The sequence below is a fragment of the Ornithorhynchus anatinus genome, chromosome 2 (genome assembly GCF_004115215.2).
Source record: "Ornithorhynchus anatinus isolate Pmale09 chromosome 2, mOrnAna1.pri.v4, whole genome shotgun sequence".
Lineage (NCBI taxonomy): Eukaryota > Metazoa > Chordata > Mammalia > Monotremata > Ornithorhynchidae > Ornithorhynchus > Ornithorhynchus anatinus.
Window position 1 is genome coordinate 103,953,933 of NC_041729.1, and position 18,790 is coordinate 103,972,722.

At 45.1% G+C, this 18,790-nt stretch overlaps 1 non-coding gene across 1 annotated transcript; it reads right to left on the reverse strand.

Moving 5' to 3' along the window:
• Window positions 1–4,544: 4,544 nt before the first annotated feature.
• LOC114809320 lies at window positions 4,545–4,682 on the reverse strand. Its single transcript, XR_003757107.1, has one exon. It is a non-coding gene; the product is annotated as a small nucleolar RNA SNORA7 (small nucleolar RNA).
• Between the last annotated feature and the right edge of the window lie 14,108 nt (window positions 4,683–18,790).

An 18,790-nucleotide genomic window follows, 5' to 3' on the forward strand; every position in this document is an offset into this window, starting at 1 on the left:
CACTCTTCCCTTCACTGTGGGGAGCAGCAGTACCTAAAATGTAACCTAGTGGAATGAGCATATACTGCCCTTTCTGAATTTTCATCCCAGCTCTGCCACTGGCCTTCTGTATGACCTCAGGAAAGTCACTTAACCTCTCTGTGTCTCAGTTTCCTCATCTGTAAAATAATAATAACACCTGCCTCTCCAGTTACAGTGACCTTTATTGAGGACTTCCTGGGTGCAGAAGAGGCAGTCAAATTAGCAGACCAGATGCCTGCCCTCAAGGAGCTACAATCATACAATCCTTCTGGAGGAAGATGTCTCTTTCTCTTCTTCAGAAACAGTCCTTGAGACCATCCAGAGAGGGACTGATGGCCTTTCTTGATGGGGAGTGTCACCCCCTAAATACCATGCTGGAGCAAACCCACTAGCATCCAAACCACAATCAGGAGAATGTTTCTAAGTCATTGAGGGCAAGGATCCATTGCACTGTACTCTACTTAGTACAGTGCAGCTTAGAGAAGCAGCATGGCCTCATGGAAAGAGCACAGCCCTGGAATTCAGGGGATTTGGGTTTTAATCCCGGCTCTGCCACTTTTCTTCTGTGTGACCTGGGGCAAGTCACTTACCTTCTCGGGACCTGTTTCCTCATCTGTAAAACGGCATCTGAGAAGCAGGATGGCATAGTGGATAGAGTACGGGCCTGGGAGTCTGAAGGTCCGGGTTTCTAATCCCAGCTCTGCCAGATGACTGCTGTGTGACCTTGTGCAAGTCACTTCACTTCTCTGGGCCTCAGTTACCTCATCTATAAAATGGGGATTGAGACTGTGCGCCCCACATGGTACAGGAACTGTGTCCATCCTGATTTGCTTGTACCTACCCCAGAGCTTAGTACAATGTTTGGCATATAGTAAGCACTTAGCAGATACCATTATTATTATAATTAATAATAAAGTGTGGTTTAATACCCATTCTTTCTTCTACTTAAACTGTGTGGAACAGGGACTGTGTCCAATCTGCAGATATTGCATCTACCCCAGCACTAAATACAGCACTTAACATATAGTAAGTGTTTAACTAATACCACAATGTATTATCATTATAATTGTTATAATCATTATTATTATTACAGTGCTCTGCACACAATTAACACTCCATAAATACTAATACATTTATTGATTCATTCAATCATATTTATTGAGCGTTGTGGCATATTACTGTGTGCAGAGCACTGTACTAAATGCTCTTGCTTTCATTTCCTTTGGCTTAAGTCTCCCAGAAGTTCTTCCTCCAAGGCAAGAGAGGAGTTGGACTCCTTGGGGGAATGTTGTAATAATGGCAACCGCCCAGGGAACACTAAATTAATCCCACTCTTCTGTTGGAGAGAGTGGAGGTTATGCTGACCAAGCGCCTGTCGTAACCATCTGATTTTAGCCTGAATGAAGAACATGAGCCATGTCTATTCTGGGTCAGCCCCACGGCCCATCCAGACCAGAATTTGTGGAAGAACAGTGGCATTCAAACTCCATGACAGTTAGCTTTCTCCTTAGACCAGTGTTAGTTCCCCTAGCTGTCTTTCCAGGCTCTCTCATCCACAACACAAATCTCTTGAGGTGGAGAACTTTGGATCCTCTCAAATTTAGACCACCGGTCACTATCCATCTAAGGGGAAAGTCATCCTGACCTGCTACCAAAACTCTTGACATTTGGGCTTATCAGTAATCCATCAATCAGTGATATTTACTGAGCCCTTACTGAGTCCGGAGCACTGTACTAAGTGCTTGGAAAAGTACAGTGCAACAGAGTTGGTAGAAATGTTCCCTGCCCATAATGAATGTACAGTGTAGAGCAGAGGACAGACATTAATATAAATAATTTACAGTATATAATTTGTAGATATGTACATAAGTGCTGTGGGAATGAGGATGGAGCGAATAGCAGAGAAGCAGCTTGGTTTAGTAGATAGAACACGGACCTGTTCTGTCAGTCAGAAGAACCTGGGTTCTAATCCTGCCTCCACCACTTGTCTGCTGGGTGACTGCGGGAAGTTGCTTAACTTCCCTGTGCCTCAGTTACCCCATCTTTAAAATTGAGATTAAGACTATGAGCCCCATAAGGTATGTGGACTGTGTCCAACCTGCTTAGCTTGTATCTACCCCAGCGCTTAGGACAGTGTCTGTCACATAAAAAATGGCCAAATGTGGAATGAACCATGAGGAATCAGTTTGGTCCCACAGAGGTGCATCTCGGAGTTTGGGTGGGGACCAAGGACCTCACAACCTGCCCTGCCAAAGGTATGACAAAGTGGATGGCATTTTCCTGACCTTGGTCCAGCTAGACTGTAAGCTCTCTCTAGACTACAAATTCATTTTGGGCAGGGAACGTGTCTGTTATACTCTCCAAGTGCTTAGTACACTGCTCTTGTGGCAGTAAATGCTCAATAACTATGATTGATTGATTGATAAATATGATTGATTGACTGATTGACTAAGGTCCCTGGAGAAGCAGCTCTCTCTGGGAGAGTGTGATAGGAGAGTTGACCTGTCTGTAAGGAAAAAAAAATGGATTCTAAACCATAAAGGCAAATGGGATAGAAGAGCAGATATGTGGAGAGTTGAAACACCTAGTGGGTTGTAACCCCCTTAGCCTTTCTGGATTTGAATTCATTACCTGCTGAGCCTGATTTATACAGACCCGGGAACCTGGATTAATGAAGAAATCAAATACTCCATCAAGTTCATTTCTGGAAGGTTTTGTTCTTGTTGTTGTTGTTGTTTTTGCCCAGAGCATGTGTCAAGATGAAGATAAAGAACCAACAATCCAACTGCATGGGAAAGGGACTCTCAGACCACCTTAGGTTTCTGTTCTCTTTTTCTGCCAAGAAAGCATCTGACTTGTTACAATGTCAAAATTACATGCAGTCTACACTCCCAAGCGAGCCTTCCAACAGCTCCTTTCCTCCTGACTCTCCACCTCTTGCTCAGCCTATTCCCTCCCCTCAGCAAAACCACATCCCTCCTGTCCTTCTAAGCTTGTCATCATCTTCATCATCATCATCATCATTATCATAGTGGTAGCCCTTAAGTGCTTACTAAGTGCCAAGCAGTGAGGTTAGATACAAAATGTAAGTCAGAAGGTCATGGATTCTAATTCCAGCTCCGCCACTTGTCTGCTATGTGATGTTGGGTGAGTCACTAAACTTCTCTTTGCCTCAATTACCTCACCTGGGTTAAGGGACTTTGTCCAACCTGATTTGCTTGTATCCATCCCAGCATTTACTACAGTGCCTGGCACATAGTAAGCACTCAAAACATACCGTAATTATTATAATGAGGTCAGGCACAGTCCATACTTCACAAGGGGCTCACAGCCTTAGAGGGAGGGAGAAGAATAATAATAATAATGCAATTTTTTAAGAGCTTACTATGTGCCCGGAACTGTTCTAAGCACTGGGGTAGATACAAGATAATTGGGTTGGACACAGTACCTGTCCCACGTAGGGCTCACAGTCTTAATCCTCATTTTACAGATGAAGGAACCGAGGCATGGAGAAGTGAAGTGGCTTGCCCAAGGTCACACAGCAGGCATGTGGCAGAGCTGGGATTAGAACCCAGCTCTTACAGACTCCCAGGCCCATGCGCTATCCAATAGGCCATGCTGTTTCCCACCCCATTTTACATATGAGGAAGTTAAGTGATTTGCCCAAGGTCACAGAGCAGACAAATGGCGAAGCCGGGATTAGAACCCAGATCCTTCTGACTCCCAAGATGGTTATCCTTCCACCAGGCCATTCTGCCTCTCCTCCAGGAAGCCTTCCCTGACTGATGCTCTGCCTTCTAGGCCATGCCACTTGATCAGCCTCCTTAGCTGGCTATCTGTTTATTGGTCTATTCACTCACCTTCCCTTAACCACTCAATATTCATCAATTGATAGCCGGGATACTTGGTCATTTGTATTTACATCTGACACTTGTTGAACATTTACTTGTGTTCCAGGGCTGTACTAATCGCTGCAAAAAGGCTCAAGGACAGAGTCCAAAAGGGTCATTGCCCTAAAGGGGCTCAGTCTAGAAGTTTGGAGGACATACATGCAAGCAAAGAAATAACAGAAGTGCTACAGCAAAACCCAAAACTCAACAGCAAAAATGCAAACAGTAGTTCATCACTCCTGAGAAGGAATCATCTTTGGACTCCTGCCCACCTCCTCCCCATTTCAAACCATCACTCTCTTTCTTACTAAGCCCTCCTTTCCTCTTCTCCCACTCCCTTCTGCAACATCCAGACTTGTTCCCTTTATTCACCTTCCCCACCCCCAGCCCCCCACCCCACAGCACTTGTCATGTCTTAAGCTGTTGAGTCGTTTCCTACCAGTAGAAACGTCATCGACGCATCTCTCCCAGAACACCCCACCTCCATCTGCAGTCGTTCTGGTAGTGAATCCATAGAGTTTTCTTGGTAAAAGTATGGAAGCGGTTTACCATTGCCTCCTTCCACACAGGAAACTTGAGTCTCCGCTCTCGACTCTCTCCCACGTCACTGCTGCCCAGCACAGGGGAGTTTTGACTTGCAGCAGATTGCCTTCCACTCGCTAGCCACTGGCCAAGATAGGCATGGAATGGACAGGCCTCTGCTCGACTCTCCCTCCCATAGCCGAGACTGGTAGAGGACTGGAAACTCTCCAGGTGAGATCCTGAGAGGGGCCATGGCACTTACATATACAAATATCCAAACTTTATATTAATGTCCGTCTCCTCCTTTAGACTGTAAGCTTGTGTCAGGCAGGGAATGCGTCAGTTTATTGTTACACTGTACTCTCCCAAGTGCTTAGTACAGTGCTCTGCACACAGTAAACGCTCAGTAAATATGAATGACTGACTGCCAGCCTTCTAACAGTGGTTACAGAACACTCCATCCCTGCCCCCAAATTCCAGGAAGCAGAATCTCTCAGGCGTGAGTGGGCAAGGATGGAGAGGGGAGACTCCCCACTCTTCAAATTATAAACTCTCCTCGTGGGCAGGGAACGTGTTTACCAACTCTGTTATATTGTACTCTCAGGCTAGGAAGTCAGAGGACCTGGGTATTAATCCCGGCTCTGCCACTTGTCTGCTGTGCGGCCTTGGACAAATCAGTTCTCTGTGCCTCAATTACCTCATCTATAAAATGGGGATTAAGAGTGTGAGCCCCGTGTGGGGCAGGGACTGTGTCTAACCAGATTACCTTGTATCTATCCCCGAGTTTAGAACAGTGCTTGGCACATAAGACATGTAAGCACTTAACTAGAGAAGCAGCGTGACTTAGTGGCAAGAGCACAGGCTTGGGAGTCAGAGGATGTGGGTTCTAATCCCAGCTCTGCCACTTGTCTGCTGTGTGACCTTGGTCAAGCCACTTAATTTAACTTCTCTGTGCCTCAGTTCCCTCATCTGTAAAATGGGAATTAAGACTGTGAGCCCCATGTAGGACAACCTGATTATCTTGTATCACCCCAGTTCTCAGAACAGTGCCTGGTACATAGTAAGTGCTTAACAAATACCATAATAATAATATTAGTTATTATTAATAACAAATACCATAATCAGTATTATTATTATTACTCTCCCAAGCACTTTGTACAGAGTCTGCAGACAATAAATGCTCAATAAAAACCACTGGTAGATTGATTCAAGCACTTCATTCATTGTCACGCAGTAAGCGCTTGGGATTTACAATATGACAATTCGTCACATTCCCTGCCCACAACGAACTTACACTCTAGAGAGATGACTCCCTGTGGACCCAGGAGCCGGGATGGATGACAGAGAGTAGCAGACCACCCACCCTCGACCTTGGTGGCCCTGCTGCAGGAGGGGTCTTCTCTCGAGCCGTGCTGGATTCTGTGAAAGCACAAACATCCCCCCTGTTCCTCTGCTCTCTGCCACCTTAGGCCTGACACAGTCTATGGACTGGCGGAAGTTAATTGTCACCTACATCGCCCACCCAGAGGAGGAATCGCTGAGAAGCTGATGGATTTGACAGGGAGCAGCCTTAGCTTGTTTGGACATGGCTCCATCTAGCGTCCTACCAGCCTCAGTAGCCGTAATAGTAACATTTGTTGAGGGCCCAGGCAATTATATTATTATTATTATCATTAATAATAGTAATAATGATGATAATAAGAATAAATATTGTGATATCTGTTAAGCCCTTACTATATGCCAGTACTGTACTAAGCGCTGAAGTGGATACAAGCAAGTTGGGTTGGACACATTCCCTAACCAGCATGGGGCTCACAGTCTTCGGCCCCATTTTGCAGATGAGAGAACTGAGGCACAGAGGAGTGAAGTGACTTGCCCAAGACCACATAGGAGACAAGTGCAGAACCAGAATTAGAACCCATGACCTTCTGATTCCCAGGCCCGTGTTCTATCCACTATACCGCACTGTGTACTAAGTGCTTGGGAATTGTGTATTGATTATTAATAGAGTTTATTGAACAGCTACTGTGGGCAGAGCACTATGAGTTCCTCCTACTTAGGCTGTGAGCACCGTGGTAGATCGGGACTGTATCCCACCTGGTTAACTTTTATTTACCCCAGTGCTTAGAACGATGTTTGACACGTAGTAAGCACTTAACAAATACCATAATTATTTGCATTATCATTATTACAATTATCATTATAGTGATTGTTTATATCATTATTACTATTGTTGTTATTATTATGAGAGTCCAATACTATCGAGTTGGAAGATCTGATCTCTGTCCTCCAGGAGTTTTCAAGCAAGTGAAAAGTACAGAATATGGAAATGGCACATTCCCTGCCAACAGGAAATTTACACTCTATCAAGGGAGACATATAAAAGTATTTACAAATAGAGTCGTCAAGATAAGCAATAGAATGTACAACTGAATAATCGCATCTAAAAGGGATGAGGTTGGGATAATTTCATAAATGCCAGGGATGACTGAAGGGTTTATACTTCGGGTGCTGGAAATCATCCATAAAGGTGATCTATCCACTAGGCCACAGAAACTCCTCTCAGTCAGTTGGAGGAGGTGTGAGTTGAGGGAATCTTTAAAAGTGTGGAGAACCGTGGGCTGTTGGACTTGGGGAGGAAGGGGATTTGGGGAGGGAGGGAGCTCCAGGCTGGGGGAAAAGCAGAACCAAGAGGTCTAAAGTAGGAGAGTCAAGAATGAGGTGCACATGGTATAGTGGATTAAAGCACAGGCCTGGGAGTAAAACCGACCTGGGTTCTAAACCCGGATCAACCACTTGTCTGCTGTGTGACCTTGGGCAAGTCGATTCATTTCTTTGGGCCTCAGTTACCTCATCTGTAAAACGGGGATTAAGACCATAAGCCCCACATGTGACAGAGATCGTGTTCAACCCATTTGCTTGAATCCATCCCAGCGCTTAGTACAATGCCTGGCACGTAGTAAGCACTTGGCATATACCACGATTATTATGATTATTTGCAGGGAAGAGCAGGAGAAGGAAGCAGATACTAGGTAAAGTCGGGCCAGAGAGCTGAAAGCCTTGAAACTGACTTGGAGGAGTTTGTGTTTGATGCAGAGAGATACTGGGAGCCAGTGGGGAGTTTGGAGGAGAGGGGAAATTTGGGCTGACAGGTGCTTCACGAAGATGCAGAGCACTGAGGAGCGGTGTGGTCTAGTGGATAGATCACAGGCCTGCTAGTCAGAAGGAGCTGGGTTCTAATCCCAGCTTTGCCACTTGTCTGCCGTGGGACCTTAGGAATTCACTTCACTTCTCTGTGCCTCAGTTACCTCATCTGTAAAATGGGGGTTAAGACTGTGAGCCCTATGTGGAACAGGGTCTGTGTCCAAACTGATTTGCTCGTATCTACCCCAGTGCTTAACAGAATGCCTGGCACAGAGTAAGCGCTTAAAATACCACAATTATTATTCATTCATTCACTCATATGTATTGAGTGCTTACTGTGTGCAAAGTACTGTACTAAGTGCTTGGGAGAATGCAATATAACAACAGACACATTCTTGCCTACAAATACCTCACAGTCTAGAAAGGGAGACAGATATTAATATAAATAAATAGATATATAAATGAATAAATTACAGAGATATACAGATATCTGCATATATGCTATAGGGATGAGAGAGAGGATGAATGAAGGAGAAAGCGCAGAAGGGAGTGGGAGAAGAGGAGAGGATGGCTCAGTCAGGGAAGGTTTATTGGAGGAGATGTGCATTCAATAACGTTTTGAAGTGGGGGAAAGCAATTATCTATCTGATATGAGGAGGGAGGGGATTCCAGGCCAGCTGTAGGTTGTGAGCAAGAGGTGGGCGGTGAGATAGATATGATCAAGGAGATGAAGATTAGCATTAGAGGAAGGAAGTGTGCCGGCTGGGTTGTAGTAGGAGAGTAGCGAGTCAAGGTGGGAGGGGGCCCCTTCCTGTCCTCCTCCTTCTTCTCCTCCTCCTCCTCCCCCCAGGCCTTGACTTCTCCCCCTCCCCCCTGCTCTCCATCCCTGCCCTTGTTCCCCCTCCCTGCCCTGGTCTCCCAAACTTGGCCTCCTCCCTTTCTTCCCTGCTCCTCTGGAAATGCCCTCACCTCTCTCCCATGCAGTGTTGTCTTTGCTCGGTGCCGCTTAGTTCTCTCCGCTGCCCTTGTGCCCTCATTAAATTCTCAGCAGAAAGCCACCTGTGGAAATACAAATGAGTCAAACAGTCAGAGTGTGGACAGAAGTTGAGGAGCACAAAGACCAGATCAGACATTCAGGTTTCACTGGTGGGACTGAGAATTTTCAAAATGTTGCTGGCATAGAATCCTTCCACCATTTCCTAGGCTTTCCATTACGAAGCAAATGGTCATGATCATTTCTGCTTCTTGAGCTTAATACAGCACTCTGCATGCAGTAGCAACCATTACAGGGCTCTGACCATAGTAGGTATTCACTACAGTACTGTGGCACACAGTAAATACAGGGCTCGGCACCCAGTAGATATCCAGTACTATCCAGGGGTCTCCACATGGTAATAATCATCATCATCATATTTGTTAAGCACTTACTATGTGGTAGGCACTGTACTAAGCACTGGGGAGGATAAAAGCAAATCAGGTTGAACAGTCTCTGTCCCACATGGGGCTCACAGTTTTAATCCCCATTTTACAGATGCAGGAACTGAGGTCCAGAAAAGTGAAATGACTTGCCCAAGGTCACAATACAGACAAGCAGAGGATCTGGAATTAGAACCCATGACCTAATGACTCCCAGTCCCATTCTCTATCCACTAAGCCATGCTGCTTCTCACCTAGTACAGTTCTCTGTACACAGTAGACATCCAATATAGTTCTCTGCACCCAGGTGGCACTCAATACAGTTCCCTTCCTACAGTAGGCATCCAGTACAGGGCTCTGCATATTGTAGGCACTTAGTATAGTGCTGTCAGTGATTATGATGATTCAAGGGAAAATGTTCAAATTTCCCATCCTAGGGAACCTTTCATTGATGTAGCTTGAATATTGCTGAAGCTAGTTCATAAAAAAAGAAAAACTAACTCAAAATAACATAGGAAATCTTGATAGAATATATTCAATATTAATAATAATGATGGCATTTGTTAAGCGCTTACTATGTGCGAAGCACTGTTCTAAGCGCTGGGGGGGATACAAGGTGATCAGGTTGTCCCACGTGGGGCTCACAGTCTTAATCCCCATTTTACAGGTGAGGTAACTGAGGCACAGAGAAGTGAAGTGACTTGCCCAAAGTCACACAACTAACAAGCGGCGGAGCCAGGACATGACGTCTGACTCCCTAGCCCGTGCTCTTTCCACTGAGCCACGCTGCTTCTCTGTGATATATATCTGTGATATATTTGTGATTATGGCATAAATTGGCCAGTCAAGAGGTTACTTAAATGGAGATATTTAATGGAAATCATGGAAGCAGTGTGGCCTTGTAGATAGAGCACAGGCATAAGAGTCAGGGCACCTGGGTTCTCATCCTGGCTCTGCCACTTGTCTGCTGTGTGACCTTGTGTGACAAATCACTTCTCTGGGCCCCAGTGAACTCATCTGTAAAATGGGGATTAAGATTGTGAGCCCATGGGGGACTGGGTCTCTGTCCAACCTGATTTGCTTGTTTCTACCCCAGTGCTTAATATGTTGTTTGGCATATAGTAAGCACTTAGTAAATATTACAATTTATTATTATAATAAAAATAAAATACATGGACAGTGAACACAATTATCCTTTAGAAAGAATTCCTGCAGGCACTGAAATCACCACCAACATTTGAAAACATCTTTCATTTTTCAAAGGACAGTTTTAAAACACCTAGTTAGGGCATCTAGAATTAACCAAAGTGTTTTCCTGGTCTTAAAACGGAACACAAACCCCCTTCAAACAAAGCCTCCAAATCATATGTACCTTGTGGAAGGTCTCACCCAATTAGGAGTGAATGTAGGGATCCGGATAGAATGCAGAACCCTAAATCATTTTAAGACAAGATCTGATTACACACCAATATTGACACTTCAATAGGGTAAAATTGGCCAGGTTAATCACCACCATAAGAACTGTGAGAACACAGGTGCTCCTTCTGGAGAGATTAGCTAATCCTGGCTCCTGTGACAAGATTATTTTCACATTCTACCTGGGACAGGATTATTTTCACATTCTGCCTGGACTAATAGTTTCCCAGAATGAAATGAAAGATCTGCCCAGGGTATCATCACCTCACGCCTCCGGGCTGCTAGACACCTCGGGCCCCTCAGTCACCTCCCCCTCTGTCTAGAAGAAGTTTTAATCCATTAACCCCCGACCCTCATTTTCCAGGAAAAGCATAAACATAAACACATTCCCTCAGCTGAAAAGAGAAACCGCCAGTGTTTTATAGCCACTCAGTTTAAGGCTGACAGTTCTTTGATCAAGAGGAGTAGGGGCAGAGCTAACTAGACCTCTCCTGGAACTTTTCACATCTAAGGGTGGCTGGCCCTAGCTTGGACCTGATGGATGGCTGAGGTAGCCCACCCTCCTTGGGGAAGCAGCCAGGCCTGTGGTCTGGACCCACTGTGCCATGTACCTTTTTTTTTTTTAATGATATTTTTTAAGTGCTTACTTTGTGCCGGGAACTCTACTAAGTGCTGGGGTAGATGTAAGGTAATCAGGTTGGACACAGTCCCTGCCCTTCGTGGGGCTCACAGACTTAATCTCCATTTTACAGATGAGGTAACTGAAGCCCAGAGAAGTGAAGTGACTTGCCCAAGGTCACACAGGCAGAGTCAGAATTAGAATCCAAGTCCTTCTGAATCCCAGGCTCATTCTCTAATCAATCGTTCAAATTAGCCAAATGAGCCCAGAGTGGGGGCAGTGTCTAACCCGGGGTGTGGTCCCTGGCCATCAGTAGGCATCCTTCATTCTCAGAATCTATCTCAGAGATAATAACAATAATTATTATAATGATAATGGTATCTGTTCAGGGCTTGCTATGAATCAGGCAGTGTTCTAAGCAATGGGGGAGGTATAAGATCATTGGTTTGTACACCATCATTGTCCCACACAGGACTCACAGTTTTAATCCCAGTTTTACAGCAGGGGTAACTGAGGCCCAGAGAAGTTAAGTGACTTGTCCAGGGTCCTACAGCAGCCAACTGGCGGAGTCAGGATTAGAACCAAGGTCCCTCTGACTCCCAGGCCTGTGCTCTATCCACTAGATTGGGTCTGAAGATTTCATTTCTGAGGGGATCTGTTCTCCCCAGATGAGGGAATGTGTCTGTCTATTGTTAGAGAAGCAGCGTGGCTCAGTGGAAAGAGCACGGGCTTGGGAGTCAGAGGTCATGAGTTCGAATCCCAGCTCTGCCACTTGTCAGCTGTGTGACTGTGGGCAAGTCACTTCACTTCTCTGTGCCTCAGTTACCTCATCTGTAAAATGGGGATTGACTGTGAGCCTCACGTGGGACAACCTGATTACCCTGTATCTCCCCCAGCGCTTAGAACAGTGCTCGGCACATAGTGAGCGCTTAACAAATACCAACATTATATTGTACTCCCCCAAGTGCACAGTACAGTGTTCGGCACACAGTAAGCGCTCAATAAATATGATCGAATGAATGAATGAGTGAATTGTTTTCGACAGATTCCTCTGGCTCTTTAAAATGAAGGAACACCACCCTTTAAACCACCGCATTTCTTCTGAACATCCCGGTGTTTCTGTCAGAGGCTGAGCCTTCGTCTCAGGGGACCGAGGGCCGAGCCAGGACAGGGCTAGTACGAGTACTACTTATGAGAAGGAGCGTGGCTTAGTGGAAAGAGCACGGGCTTGGGAGTCAGAGATCGTGGGTTCTAATCCTGGCTCTGCCACTTGTCTACTGGGTGACCTTGGGCAAGACACTTAACTTCTCTGGGCCTCAGTTACCCCATCTATAAAATGGGGATGAAGACTGAATCCCATGTGAGACAGCGACTGTGTCCGATTAAATAGCTTATAAATATAATAATAATAATAATAATGGTATTTGTTAAGCGCTTACTATGTGCAGAGCACTGTTCTAAGCACTGAGGTAGATACAGGATAATCACGTGAGGCTCACAGTCTTAATCCCCATTTTACAGATGGGGTAACTGAGGCACAGAGAAGTTAAGTGACTTTCTCACAGTCACACAGCTGACAAGTGACAGAGCCGGGATTTGAATACCGGGGCTTAGCATAGTGCCTGGCACACAGTAAGGGCTTAACGAATTACATTTTAAAAATCTCCCATTATTGGGTTTACCATGGTCTTATCAGCCATGAATCCTTTCTTTTAATGGTGTTTGTTAAGCATTTACTATGTACCAGGCACTGTACTAAGCACTGGAGTAGAGACAAAGTAATCAGGTAGGATGCAGTCCATGTCCAACATGGGCCTCCCAAGTCTCCCATCCCCATTTTATAGATCAGGGAACTGAGGCCCAGAGAAGTGAAGTGACATGCCCAAAATCACACAGCTGACAAGTGTGAGAGCCAGGATGAGAACTCAAGTCCTGCTGACTCCCAGGCTCATGCTCTATTCACTAGACCGTGCTATAGGCCACGCTACATCATCTGTAGAAATGGAATTCAGGCCATCTAACCATAAGCAAATCCATCTTGGATCAGATCTAAAGTCCTTCCAGCCTGGGGCTTTGTCTCCGACAGTGTCATCGAATTCCTTGGAAGACCCGTGGCCTGGTGGATAGAACACAGGCCAGGGAGTCAGAAGGACATGCGTCTGTGACTTCGAGCAAGTCACTTCACTTCTCTGGGCCTCAGTTCCCTCATCTGTAAAATGGATATTAAGACTCTGAGCCCTACATGGAAGAGGGACTGAGTCCACCCTGATTACCTTGTATCTACCCCCAGAGCTTAGAATAGTGCCTGGCACCTAGCAAGCACTTAAATACCACAAAAAAACCATGTGAAGGTTGCCCGCATGCTTAGGGATGGACTATCTAATACCCCTAGTATTTCCCCTCGATCCCTAAATTTCCCTGCGTTAATCCATTAAGAATAGCATTTACTTATGGATTGCTGTGTGCAGAGCACTGTGCCCTCATGAAAATATGATGGAGGTAAAACGCCTGGTTTCTGCCCTTATGGAGCTCGCAGTCATCTCCTAGAGTAGCTGAACTCATGAACCTGTTTACTTTTCCAGCAGCAGAGGAGAACAAGATGAAACGAGTCTACTGATAATGATCTCTCCAATGTTGTAGGCAAAGGAGGTGTGAAAAGAAATTCTAATTGATCTCTTCCACTCTTTGGAGACTATTGAGTAATCATTATTCATCTTTGTTCCCCCAAATCACCATAAACCCATCTGCCTTACATTTCTCTCTACTAATGGTAAGATCAGTACTTTTGTGAACTGAAATATCCTTTCACATGGTGTTTGATTTCCCAGATGGAAAAAAAATATCCTCCCAACCCAGAGAGAGCTAATATTTTATTCCCATTACTATTTAGACGGGCTCGTCGTAAAGCGCAATTTCAGCCTGACTCATTTTAATAGCATAGAAAGTCATCACCTTTTTAATAGGGGCGAGCAGGTGCCGGTTACATCCACAGGTAAAAATACTTACAACTGACGGGTATTTTATTATTGTAATTGCAATCATCCACTAGAGTCAGTGGACCAGCTAGAATCATTATTGCCTTAACGCGACTCCTTTTTAAAACTGTCATCGTAACTTTCTAACACGAAATAACGATGTCTGGGCGAAGCGGTGAAATATCACCAGGCAATAAAAGCCGGTGAACCTTTAAGAGGAACTGTCAGCTTGTGATGTTGTTTTGCATACTGAACATCAACAAAAGTCCTTCAATAATTAGAAGACTAACGAGGAGGGAAATGTCAACCTCCCTGAATTTAAAACTGCAATCAACCAGATAACTAAATTAGCTGAATGAAATAATAATAGGGAAAAAATCAATTTGATTCTCGGTATTGGGGGAGAAGTCTCAAGCCACGTCCAGTCTATTTGTTTAACTAAGACAGGCAGGAAGAGAAGGGAAAGAGGGCTGTTTATTTTTCATCTTAAAAAAACAATTCTCTCTCTGTGAAGGAGTTTAGAGCTAGAGGAGAAGATAAGCAGGAGTTTGCTTAGCAAGAGCAATCAGTTAGTGTAATACCATGTCAATCAATTAATCAGTCAATGGAATTTATTGAGCCTTTATTATTTTTTCAGTGGTGTGTGTTAAGTGCTTACTATGTGCCAGGCACTGTAGTAAGTGCTGGGGTAGAAAAACGCTAATCAGGTTGGAAACAGTCCATGACCTACATGAGGCTCCATGTCTTAATCCCCATTTTAAAGATGAGGTAACTGAAGCACAGAGAACTGAAGTGTCTTGCCCAAGGTCACACTGCAGACAAGTCCATTGACTCCTAGGCCAGTGCTCTTATCATTAAGCCTTGCTCCTTTCTGTGAAGAGCACTCTACTAAATATTTAGGAGAATACAATTCAGTGGGTAGATATGATCCTTGCCCCCAAGGAGTTTAGAGTTTCCCTTAGAGGCCTCAGGAATGCAAATTGTTGGTGGTGATGATGTTGATGGTGGCCTATCTATTACCATTAGCCACTGAGAATCTGGAGAAGAAATGTTTTTAATGGTCCTTTCTGGATCACCTAAAGGGAGAAAAAGAGATGGAGTAATAAAACTCTAAGGATCCACTACCAGGAATGATTGCAAATAGGAGGTGTGGCATTCTGGGAGAGATGTGTCCATGGTGTCTCTGTGGGTCGGAAACGACAAGCCGGCATAAGACAAGACATTTGCTCTTCTTAGGTGAACGATCTCCAGGGGCTGACACTTTCACACAGGAAAGCAGATGCTGCCAGAGGGAGGCAGGGTCACCCAGGGTGGAGGCAGTGGTTACCCTGGCACCGGGCTGTCCATGTCTGTACCTGGGTTCTAATGTTGGCTCTGCCACTTACCTGCTGGATGACCTTGGGTAAGTCATTTCACTTCTCTGTGCCTCAATCTTCTCATTGTAAAGTGAGGATTAATTACCTATTCTTCCAACTTTCACTGAGCCCCACATGGGACAAGGACTGTGTTTGACTTGATTATCTTGTATCTACCCAGTTTGAAAAGCAGTGCTTGGCACATCATCATAATAATATATAATTACAATAATAATGATAATTGTGGTATTTGTTAAGCGCTTACTATATGTCAGGCACTGTTCTAAGGGCTGGGGTGGAGGCAAGATATTAGGGTTGGGCACCGTCCCTGACCCACACAGGGCTTGCAGTTTTATAATCCCGATTTTACAGATGAGGGAACTGAGGCCCAGAGAAGTGAAGTGACTTGCCCAAGGTCACACAGCAGACAAGTGGCAGAGGTGGGATTAGAACCCAGATCCTTCTGACTCATAGTAAGCACAGATTTGACAGTTATCATCATTGTTATCATACCTGTCTGTATACTCTATCCCTAGAGTACTATATCAAAATGCTTAAGGTTTCTGCATTGTTCTGGTCCCCCGATCCTGGTGTGAATTTCACCCTACAGCCTTGCCCCACTTCCATAACTCAGCTTTGGCTCTTCTCTCATTCATTCATTCATTCATTCAATAGTATTTATTGAGCGCTTACTATGTGCAGAGCACTGTACTAAGCGCTTGGGATGAACAAGTCGGCAACAGATAGAGACAGTCCCTGCCGTTTGACGGGCTTACAGTCTAATCGGGGGAGATGGACAGATGAGAACGATGGCAATAAATAGAGTCGAGGGGAAGAACATCTCGTAAAAATCGATGGCAACTAAATAGAATCAAGGCGATGTACAATTCATTAACAAAATAAATAGGGTAATGGAAATATATACAGTTGAGCGGACGAGTACAGTGCTGTGGGGATGGGAAGGGAGAGGTGGAGGAGCAGAGGGAAAAGGGGAAAAAGAGGGTTTAGCTGCAGAGAGGTAAAGGGGGTGTGGCAGAGGGAGTAGAGGGAGAAGAGAAGTAAGACCACTTCTGGGTATTGGATCTGGGTATTGGATCTGCAAGCCCATTTGGATCCACCTTCCAAGGAGCAAACCTCACCAATCCAATCCCCACCCTCTCATGGAGAGAGCAGTCTTTTTTTTCTTTTTAATGGTATCTCTTAGGAGCTTACTATGTGCCAGGAACTGTACTAAGCTGGGGTAGATACAAGTCTATCAGGTTGGACACAGTACCTATCCCACGTGGGGCTCGCAGTCTTAGTCCCCATTTTACAGATGAGGTAACTGAGGCCCAGAGAGGTGAAGTAACTTGCCCAAGGTCACACAGCAGACATGTGGCAGGGGTGGGATTAGAACCCAAGTACTTCTGACTTCAGACCCATGCTCTTTCCATTAGGCCATGCTACTTCTCAAAACCCTTCACCTCCCCAACTGGGAATTGAACCTTGTGTCCTGCGTGACAGGTGGGGATACTTACCATTATACCTACAAGGTCTTAGCCAGGCAGTCTCAATGTACCCAGACACATAATAATAATAATAATGATGTTGGTATTTGTTAGGCTCTTACTATGTGCAGAGCACTGTTCTAAACGCTGGGATAGATACAGGGTGATCAGGTTGTCCCACGTGAGGCTCACAGTCTTCATCCCCATTTTACAGATGAGGTAACTGAGGCACAGAGAAGTTAAGTGACTTGTCCAAAGTCACACAGCTGACAAGTGGCAGAGCCAGGATTCAAACCCATGACCTCTGACTCCCAAGCCCGTGCTCTTTCCACTGAGCCACGCTGCTTCTCTAGAGACAGCCCAAACAATTGAGTGCTTTCTATGTGAAGAGCACTGTACTAAGCTCTTGGAAGAGTACAACAGAGTTGGTAGACATACTCCCTGACCACAGAGAGCTTACAGTCTAGAGGTTAAGTGCTTACCATGTGCAGAGCTTTGTACTAAGCACTTGGGAGAGTATGATACAATAGAGTAGAAATGCTCCTCACCTTCAGGGATCAGGGGACAAAACAAATGAGCAAATACATGAATAAGATAAATAAGGAAACTTCTTTTTACTGGAAAGTCACACTGTTCCCAAGTCAGGAGAGATGTTTAAAGGAGTAGCACAGCCCTAAGAATAACCTTCCCAGGACTGATCATCAGTCTTGCCATGGCCTAGCAGCAGAGTCTCCCAAGAGGAGCACAGCAAAAAAAAAAAAAAACCCAGAAAAAGAAACTCCCCCTCTAGACTGTGTCTTCTCCTCTAGGCTGTATCTCCCTCTCGAGACTGTAAACTCAGGGAAAGTGCTAATTTTGTTGTAGTGCACCCTTCTAAGTGCTTAATGCAGTGCTCTGCACATAGTAGGTGCTCAATAAATATTGATTGATTGATTGATAGAAAAGCAGGGACGGGGCAAACAGAAGCAGTGTGACCTAGTGGAAAGAGAACTGGCCTAGGAGTCAGGGGACCTGAGTTCTAATGCCAGATTCACAGCTTGCCTGCTGTGTGACCTTTGGCAAGTCCCCCATGCCTCAATTTCCTCACCTATATGGGATTAAATTCCCTCTTAGACAGTAAACTCTCTGTGGAACAAGAACTGTGTCTGTTATGATTGTATTGTATCTATCCCAGAACTTAGTGGAGGGCTTGGTGCATAGTAATTGCTTAAAAAGTACCATGATTGAAACTGATAATAATATTGATGATGATAACACTAATAATATTTATAATAGTACTTTGTAGGCAGGGAATGTATCTGCCAACTCTGTTGTACTCTCCCAAGTGCTTAATGCAGTGCTCTGCACATAATAAGCGCTAAATAAATATAATTTAATGATAGTAATGATAATAATAGTAATGATAAACAGGGCTGGAGAGAAATGGCTGCTGGCAACCTGCCTCTGAAAGTTAGTTTCAGTACCTCGGGGAGCTCTCCAGGGAAAGAGAAAAAAGAAATTTTCTCAGGAGCCTCAAATCACACGGTAGCTTGTTCATTGGGAATGCAAATCCCTGACAGCTCTCCCTTCCTGTGAATTAGCAACCAAAGCCCCCCTCCCCACCACCACCATCCCCCAGTAGCCTCAAGGCCTCACCAGGGCAGGGAGCGGGTGTGGAAGACTGAGTGTGAAAAGGAGGAGAGAGCAGAAGTTGTCATTGACTGCTGTCCCGGCAGAGACGGTAGTGGCCATGGCAGGGGAGGAGACTGGAGGGAGCTGGATGAGGGGACTTTTGGGGAGAAATAGCAAGGTAAGAGAGAGCCAGCTCCACCGGCTTCTCCCGGGAAACCTCTTGCTGCTTCCCAAACTAACTTCCCTCAGGCAAAAGGTCAGACATCACCCTGACCTTCTATTACTCCTTGGAGGCACCATCAGATTGGATGGGAAGCAGCATGGCTTAGTGGGA